General features: G+C 35.2%; 1 long non-coding RNA gene across 1 annotated transcript; it reads right to left on the bottom strand.

Annotated features, from left to right (window-relative positions):
- Window positions 1–926: 926 nt before the first annotated feature.
- LOC113470678 lies at window positions 927–2766 on the bottom strand. The gene is made up of 2 exons (XR_003393638.1): window positions 2061–2766; window positions 927–1541 (listed from the first exon to the last, which is right to left on the bottom strand). It is a non-coding gene; the product is annotated as an uncharacterized LOC113470678 (long non-coding RNA).
- Window positions 2767–7063: the final 4297 nt, after the last annotated feature.

Below are 7063 nucleotides of genomic sequence, written 5' to 3' on the forward strand. Positions count from 1 at the left end.
AAACAAGATAATAAAATCGAATAATTGTAAGTATACTATTAGATAATTCATGGCAAGTGTTTTGCAATAAATTAAACGTAAGGTACTGAAAAAAAGTCTCCAAAATCTGGGCTGTTAGATATTCGGGGTATCTCCAGTGGTTAGCCACTCCTAAAACGATAAAACCCCTAAAATAATTATCCTAGGAATAGGTAGTGCTTACTTATGCTGCTCAAATAAGACTAGAGTCCTTTTACTCCAACAATAAGCTACCACTATTATTAAGGTCAAATTTTCAAACAACGTTCAAGATGAAGTTCCATACCTCGGCTGGGATTGAACCCACGCCCTCCTAACTGCCAGGCGAACGTCTTGATCAACCACCGAGGTAGGAAGATAATTTCATTTTTGACTCCTAGAAAAATAATCTACCCAGCAATCCCAAGACATGCACTCTAAAAGGGATAGTTATCTTCCTCTGTAGATGGTCATTCCTTTGAACCACAGAGGTGTTCATTCTGCGGACACAGAGGATAAGCTACTTTACGGATAAGGTCAGCCACTCATTATCAGGTAGGCCTGACAGGTATATCTGATCCGGACAGTGTGTGTGTGTGATCATCAGGTATCAATTAGACCTGATCAGGTATACGTGATATGTAGTGAGGGGCTGGCCTTACCGTTTCAAAGCAAAAAACATGTTGAGATGATAGATGTGGGATGAAAGTGAAGTTCCATGCACACAAGTGAGATAACACAACCACAAAAAGCATTGCAAGACCAAGTGCTAACACACAACAAATGTGACAAAACTAACAGGGACCCCCGATTACGCGATACTATTGAAAACACTTGCAAACACTCACAAAAAATACTAATAATTAAGGATAGTTTTAAAGTAACAGAACTGTATATACATTCTGCGGACACAGAGGATAAGCTACTTCACGGATAAGGTCAGCCACTCATTATCAGGTAGGCCTGACAGGTATAACCTGATAGTGTGTGGCAGCAATAATATGTCTATCAGACGAACTGATACCTGATGAAAATTTGATCAGTTCCAACTGACACCTTACAGACCTGATGAGTGTGTGGCGGTTCTATCAGCTACACCTCATCAGTTCTCAGTTTTCAACTATCTTTGACCAGGCACTCACTATCAGGTAGACCTGACGACAGGTATTCCTGATCAGGTCTACCTGATGGTCTGTGTGCTCATCAGGTGTCAGGTATACCTGATAGTGAGTGCCCTCACCTGGTATCAGGTAAACCTGACATTCGGACCTTTTCAGCCGTACCTGTCAGGTCTATCTGATAGTGTGTGTGCTCATCAGTTGTCAGGTATACCTGACAAAGTCTAAATTTTAGTGAATGGCCTAAGGAAGTGTTCATTCCGCGGACACGGAAGATAAACTACTCCGCGTGGATCCCCGATAATAGGAGTTGGGTAGATGATGAGGGGATGAGAGTTCACTTAGATCGGATGGCAAGTAGGAGCGGGCTGGCCCGAATCGGACCTCCTGTTCTTCCAGCTGCAGCGCGAATTGCTTCTCCAGGTTCTGTGTGGAAAAAAAAAAACAGGAATGGGTTAATTTATGAGCAATAATAATTGGGTTAATATGAATCTGAAAAGAAATGGTACCATGGAGCAACTTGTTCTCTAAGCTCACAGTTTAAATAAAGCACTGCTTATACGTGATAATTATAATATGAGTATAATATAGGGTAGAATCACACACAGCTTTTTCCTGGTGGCTGCGATTGTGAGATCCAAAACTTTTTGGCTGACGGAACCCTTAAACCGCGGAATTTGATGTCACAATCGGAAACTGTCTTCAAACAGCTAGAAAAATTAGATCGATAGATTTTTCAAGATATACGTCTATTATTTAGCTAATAATAATCACGTTGGTTTTAATTTGATTAAGTCTCAAAAAATAATAATATGTAATAAAAAAATACAAGAATAATTATTAGATATTAATAGTACCCTATATCCTAACATTCCTAACAAATAAGGTAAAAACAAATATGGCTAAAATACAGATAAAAATAAAGGGGTAAAAAAACTAATTTACCTTAGGAAAACGACAGTGGATTTCTATTGGACACACTAGCACAAAAGCGACCAGTAAACAAGTGGGGCCAACACAAGACTTAGTGGATGTAGTGGGCCAACAGATGACTGTGAGTGGACCAACTTAGTGGAGTGGGCCAACAGATGGCTTAGAGGAGGTAGTGGGCCAGCACAATAGCCAATTGAAATCGGAAAAGGGTTTAGGAAGAAGAAGAAGTAGTGAATACTGTTCTAGTGGTAGTGTTGAACAGTACATTGATTGTTGAAGAGAGTCATTTTATAATAACTCAAAGAGAGTGTCATTTTAAAATCGCTCAAAGAATATCTAGCTAGGTGATGTGAAATGACATGAACCAAAAGATATTGGACCATGGTTAGGTACAGACAGAAGTGCAGATGTGAATTGAGTGTGAAAATAGAAGTTATTAGCAATCCGAGAGAAATTGAAAAGATCAGAAATGATGAGACAATTATGTAAACCGTAATACGAATAAAGAACTGAGTCATTAAGTGAGAAATATAGAAAAGAAAACCGATATAGTGAGACAGATAGAAATAACGAAATATAGAAAGGAATGCAAATGAAAGGCGCTAGGTAGGGTGAAACAAGCAGAAATAACAAAGAGACATAAGAGACATTAGAAAGATGATGAAATGAATGACAGAGGAAAAACTCGGACTCACGTAAACTATTGGTGGTGGAAAAGAAAGTGTCCAAGGCTCATGGATATCCCTACAGCTTCCTTATCAAGTAGGTAATTTACTTGATGAAAGGCAGTTGTGTTTTCTGAGTTCTATAAGATTGAGGTTCTCACCATGATGATCATCTTGAGATTTGATCTTTCTGTATGTATGTGTGTGCAAGTCTTTCCTCCTCTATTTATTTTAATTTCCTTTGTCACATTTTCCAAGATTTCAATGTAGGTACTCTATCACTTTGCCTGTTTTCTATAATTTTGTATTAGATGACCCACCCTTAATAATTTTAAAGATCCTTTTAATAAAACCTAATGGAAAATATTACAAATTTATTGTAAAGTAGCCTGTCAAGAAGTTATTAGCAATCCGAGAGAAATCGAAAAGATCAGAAATGATGAGACAATTATGTAAACCGTAATACGAATAAAGAACTGAGTTATTAAGTGAGAAATATAGAAAGGAAAACCGATATAGTGAGACAGATAGAAATAACGAAATATAGAAAGGAATGCAAATGAAAGACGCTCTTTGTTATTTCTGCTTGTTTCAGAAATAACAAAGACATAAGAGACATTAGAAAGATGATGAAATGAATGACAGAGGAAAAACTCGGACTCACGTAAACTATTGGTGGTGGAAAAGAAAGTACATTCTCAAGGACATATTTTCCAGGGAGAAAATCATTCATTGAAATGTGAACATTTCTTTTGTACAGATTATTAGTACCCAACCACAGTATGTATTGGGTAAATAAAATAAGTAAAAAAGAAAGAAAAAAAAAACCTGTTTTTATTTTGACATACTTAGCTAGAAACTCATTTATTAATTTTTCAGTTTGTACTGTGGTATTTTAAAAGTGAAATACACGAATTATTCAACAGGAAACAACTTTCATATTTACACAAACAAGGTAATAAAATCGAATAATTGTAAGTATACTATTAGATAATTCATGGCAAGTGTTTTGCAATAAATTAAACGTAAGGTACTGAAAAAAAGATAGAGAGTCTAGAGATCCAAAGTGTCAACACAACATGCTAGATTGTTTCAAATTTTTGATAGTACTAAGGCCATATCTAGAAAACTGACGAAAAGTTTCAATCCTCTACTCGTACAATTACGAATTAAATAAAATTGTTTCATCAGTTTTTTCCATTAGCGGTTAACATTGTTTTATTAAAATATCTAAACCTCTAAACTTTAAATAATAAGGTCGTTCGCGGCGACAAAAGTCTCATTAATAAAACACAAATAATAATCTGAAATAAGAAATGTTACTAGAGAGTCTAGAGATCCAAAGTGTCTACACATCATGTTAGATTGTTTCAAATTTTTGATCGTACTAAGGTTTTATCTAGACAACTGACGAAAAGTTTCAATCCTCTACTCGTACAATTACGAATTAAATAAAATTGTTTCATCAGTTTTTTTCCATTAGCGGTTAACTTTGTTTTATTAAAATATCTGACCTCTAAACTTTAAATAATAAGGTCGTTCGCGGCGACAAAAGTCTCATTAATAAAACACAAATAATAATCTGAAATAAGAAATGTTAATCAAAACAAAACGAAAGTATAGAATAACATAGTATCGATAAACATAAATAGGTAACACAAACTAATAACATAAAACCAACAACAGTAACATAAAAACAATAAACAAAATCAGGTGCATTAACATACTAACATAGATAAAAATAATGCTGAAAGTAGGAAACAATGCAAGGGAAGAAGACCCCTGTGAAATATCTAACTAACTTAAGTGACTATCAAACTATCATGCTGAAGAACTAAACATGAAAGCAAAACAAGATTAGATATAGAGTAACTCTTTAGGAAATGGGCTAAAATTGCTAAAAATTTTAAGTATAATATTTAAAGTATCTACTAAATAACTTGATTTAGAATACTTGAATTTCAACCAAGTTGGTAGGTAATATGTCTCATTTATTGCTCAATAAATAACTCTTTAGGAAATGGGCTAAAAATTTTAAGTATAATATTTTAAAGTATCTACTAAATAACTTGATTTAGAATACTTGAATTTCAACCAAGTTGGTAGGTAATATGTCTCATTTATTGCTCAATAAATGCTGAAAAACTAAACATGAAAGCAAAACAAGGTTAGATATACAGTGTGTCCACTTTTAATGTGCGCCATAGGAAAAATACATGTAAAAACAGTTTTTCTTGTCTCAAAAGTCTCATTTATTGCTCAATAAAGAATGACTCTATACTATATTATTGATTAAATTATTTGTTAACAGGAACAATTTATAGGGTTAAGTGTTAATAACGATAATTCACTAGGTACGAAAAAAATAATAAATAAAATACTGAATTATATTTAAGTAACCATATTAATATTAGACTAACACTACCGCAACCGTGAACATTTTAAAGGCATTCGCCGCAAAATTAGTACATAAAACCAATACCAATTCGTATACAACAAACAGTGCATTCCGGAGAAATCAGGACTTAATTAGTAAGCAACAGTAGTCGAACGAAAAAAATAATAAATAAAATACTGAATTATATTTAAGTAACTATGATAATGTTAGACTAACACTACCGCAACCGTGAACATTTTAAAGGCATTCGCAAAATTAGTACATAAAACCAATACCAATTCGAATACAACAAACAGTGCATTCTGGAGAAATCAGGACTTAATTAGTAAGCAACAGTAGTCGAGTGTCTGTACAACAAAATATCAGTTCTCTAAAAGACGCTATTTATTCCTTTTCTTTTCTAGAGGTTTAAAACCTCCGAGTTTTAAGGGAAAATATTGCCCCAAAAGGTACATCAATCGATACCCATTGAAGCATATCAATAGATTACAATTACAATAAATTTTCTGCTGCAACCGGGATTTGAACGAGCGTACTCCTGCTTACTAGGAGAGGTACCTTAACCTCTTGCTGCACCCGAGATTAGCTGAAACTTCTGAATGCATACAAAACAACGTTTAACCCTCCACCACACAAAGGACAAAACAATGGTTAAGGGGTACGATATGAGGGAAGAGGGGATGAAGTTATGAGGCTGAAGCGTGTAAGCGGTAACTAGAGACGTAGAGTGGTGGAGGAGTAGACTTTGAATATTCTGGAGAACACAAGGGGGTTTAAGGAACATTGAGTGGAACAAGGACACAAGGAGTAAGAAAGGAAAATTGAAAATGCAATATTGAACAGAAAGAAAAGGAAGGGAACACCAGAAGAGAAAGAGATCAAAAACAGGCACAAGAACATGGATATGCAAGAATAGAAATTCAGAACAGTCGGAAGAGAAAATAGATCGGAAATACGGAATATCAACCCCTAAATAAATAAAACGGGAACTTAGAACAGGTCTAATAAGGAACAAAGAGATTCCAACATTCATTATTCGTGGGACTGGGGACCGAAAAGCTCTTTAATTGAAATGTCCCTCCGTTTGTGAAATATTAGAATCTCAGGAAATGACATAATTTTAAAGTTATGCGAAGACAGAAGCTGTTTTCACATGAACAAAGAACGAAAGGATATCTAAACAGACCAGGTGCGAGGCTGTTTTCAAAAAGAGGAACAAGGAACATGGACAGTTGGACATTGTCACAGGGATATTATAGGAAACAGGCCTTTTCACAGGTACAAGAATTAAGAATAGACAATTCAGAACAGTCGGAAGAGAAAATAGATCGGAAATACGGAATATCAACCCCTAAATAAATAAAACAGGAACTTAGAACAGGCCTAATAAGGAACAAAGAGATTCCAACATTCATTATTCGTGGGACTGGGGACTGAAAAGCTCTTTAATTGAAATGCCCCTCCGTTTGTGAAATATTAGAATCTCAGGAAATGACATAATTTTAAAGTTATGCGAAGACAGAAGCTGCTTTCACATGAACAAGGAACGAAAGGATATCTAAACAGACCAGGTGCGAAGCTGTTTTCAAAAAGAGGAACAAGGAACATGGACAGTTGGACATTGTCACAGGGATATTATAGGAAACAGGCCTTTTCACAGGTACAAAGGATGAAGTTATGAGGCTGAAGCTTGTAAGCGGTTAACTAGAGACGTAGAGTGCTGGGGGAGTAGACTTTGAATATTCTGGAGAACACAAGGGGGTTTAAGGAACATTGAGTGGAACAAGGAGTAAGTAAGAAAGGAGAATTGAAAATGCAATATTGAACAGAAAGAAAAGGAAGGGGACACCAGAAGAGAAAGAGATCAAAAACAGGCACAAGAACATGGATATGCAAAAAGAAAAGATCAAATTAAGAATAGAAATTCAGAACAGTCGGAAGAGAAAATAGAT

This window comes from Diaphorina citri, unplaced genomic scaffold (genome assembly GCF_000475195.1).
Source record: "Diaphorina citri unplaced genomic scaffold, Diaci psyllid genome assembly version 1.1 scaffold1742, whole genome shotgun sequence".
In the NCBI taxonomy this organism is placed as follows: domain Eukaryota; kingdom Metazoa; phylum Arthropoda; class Insecta; order Hemiptera; family Psyllidae; genus Diaphorina; species Diaphorina citri.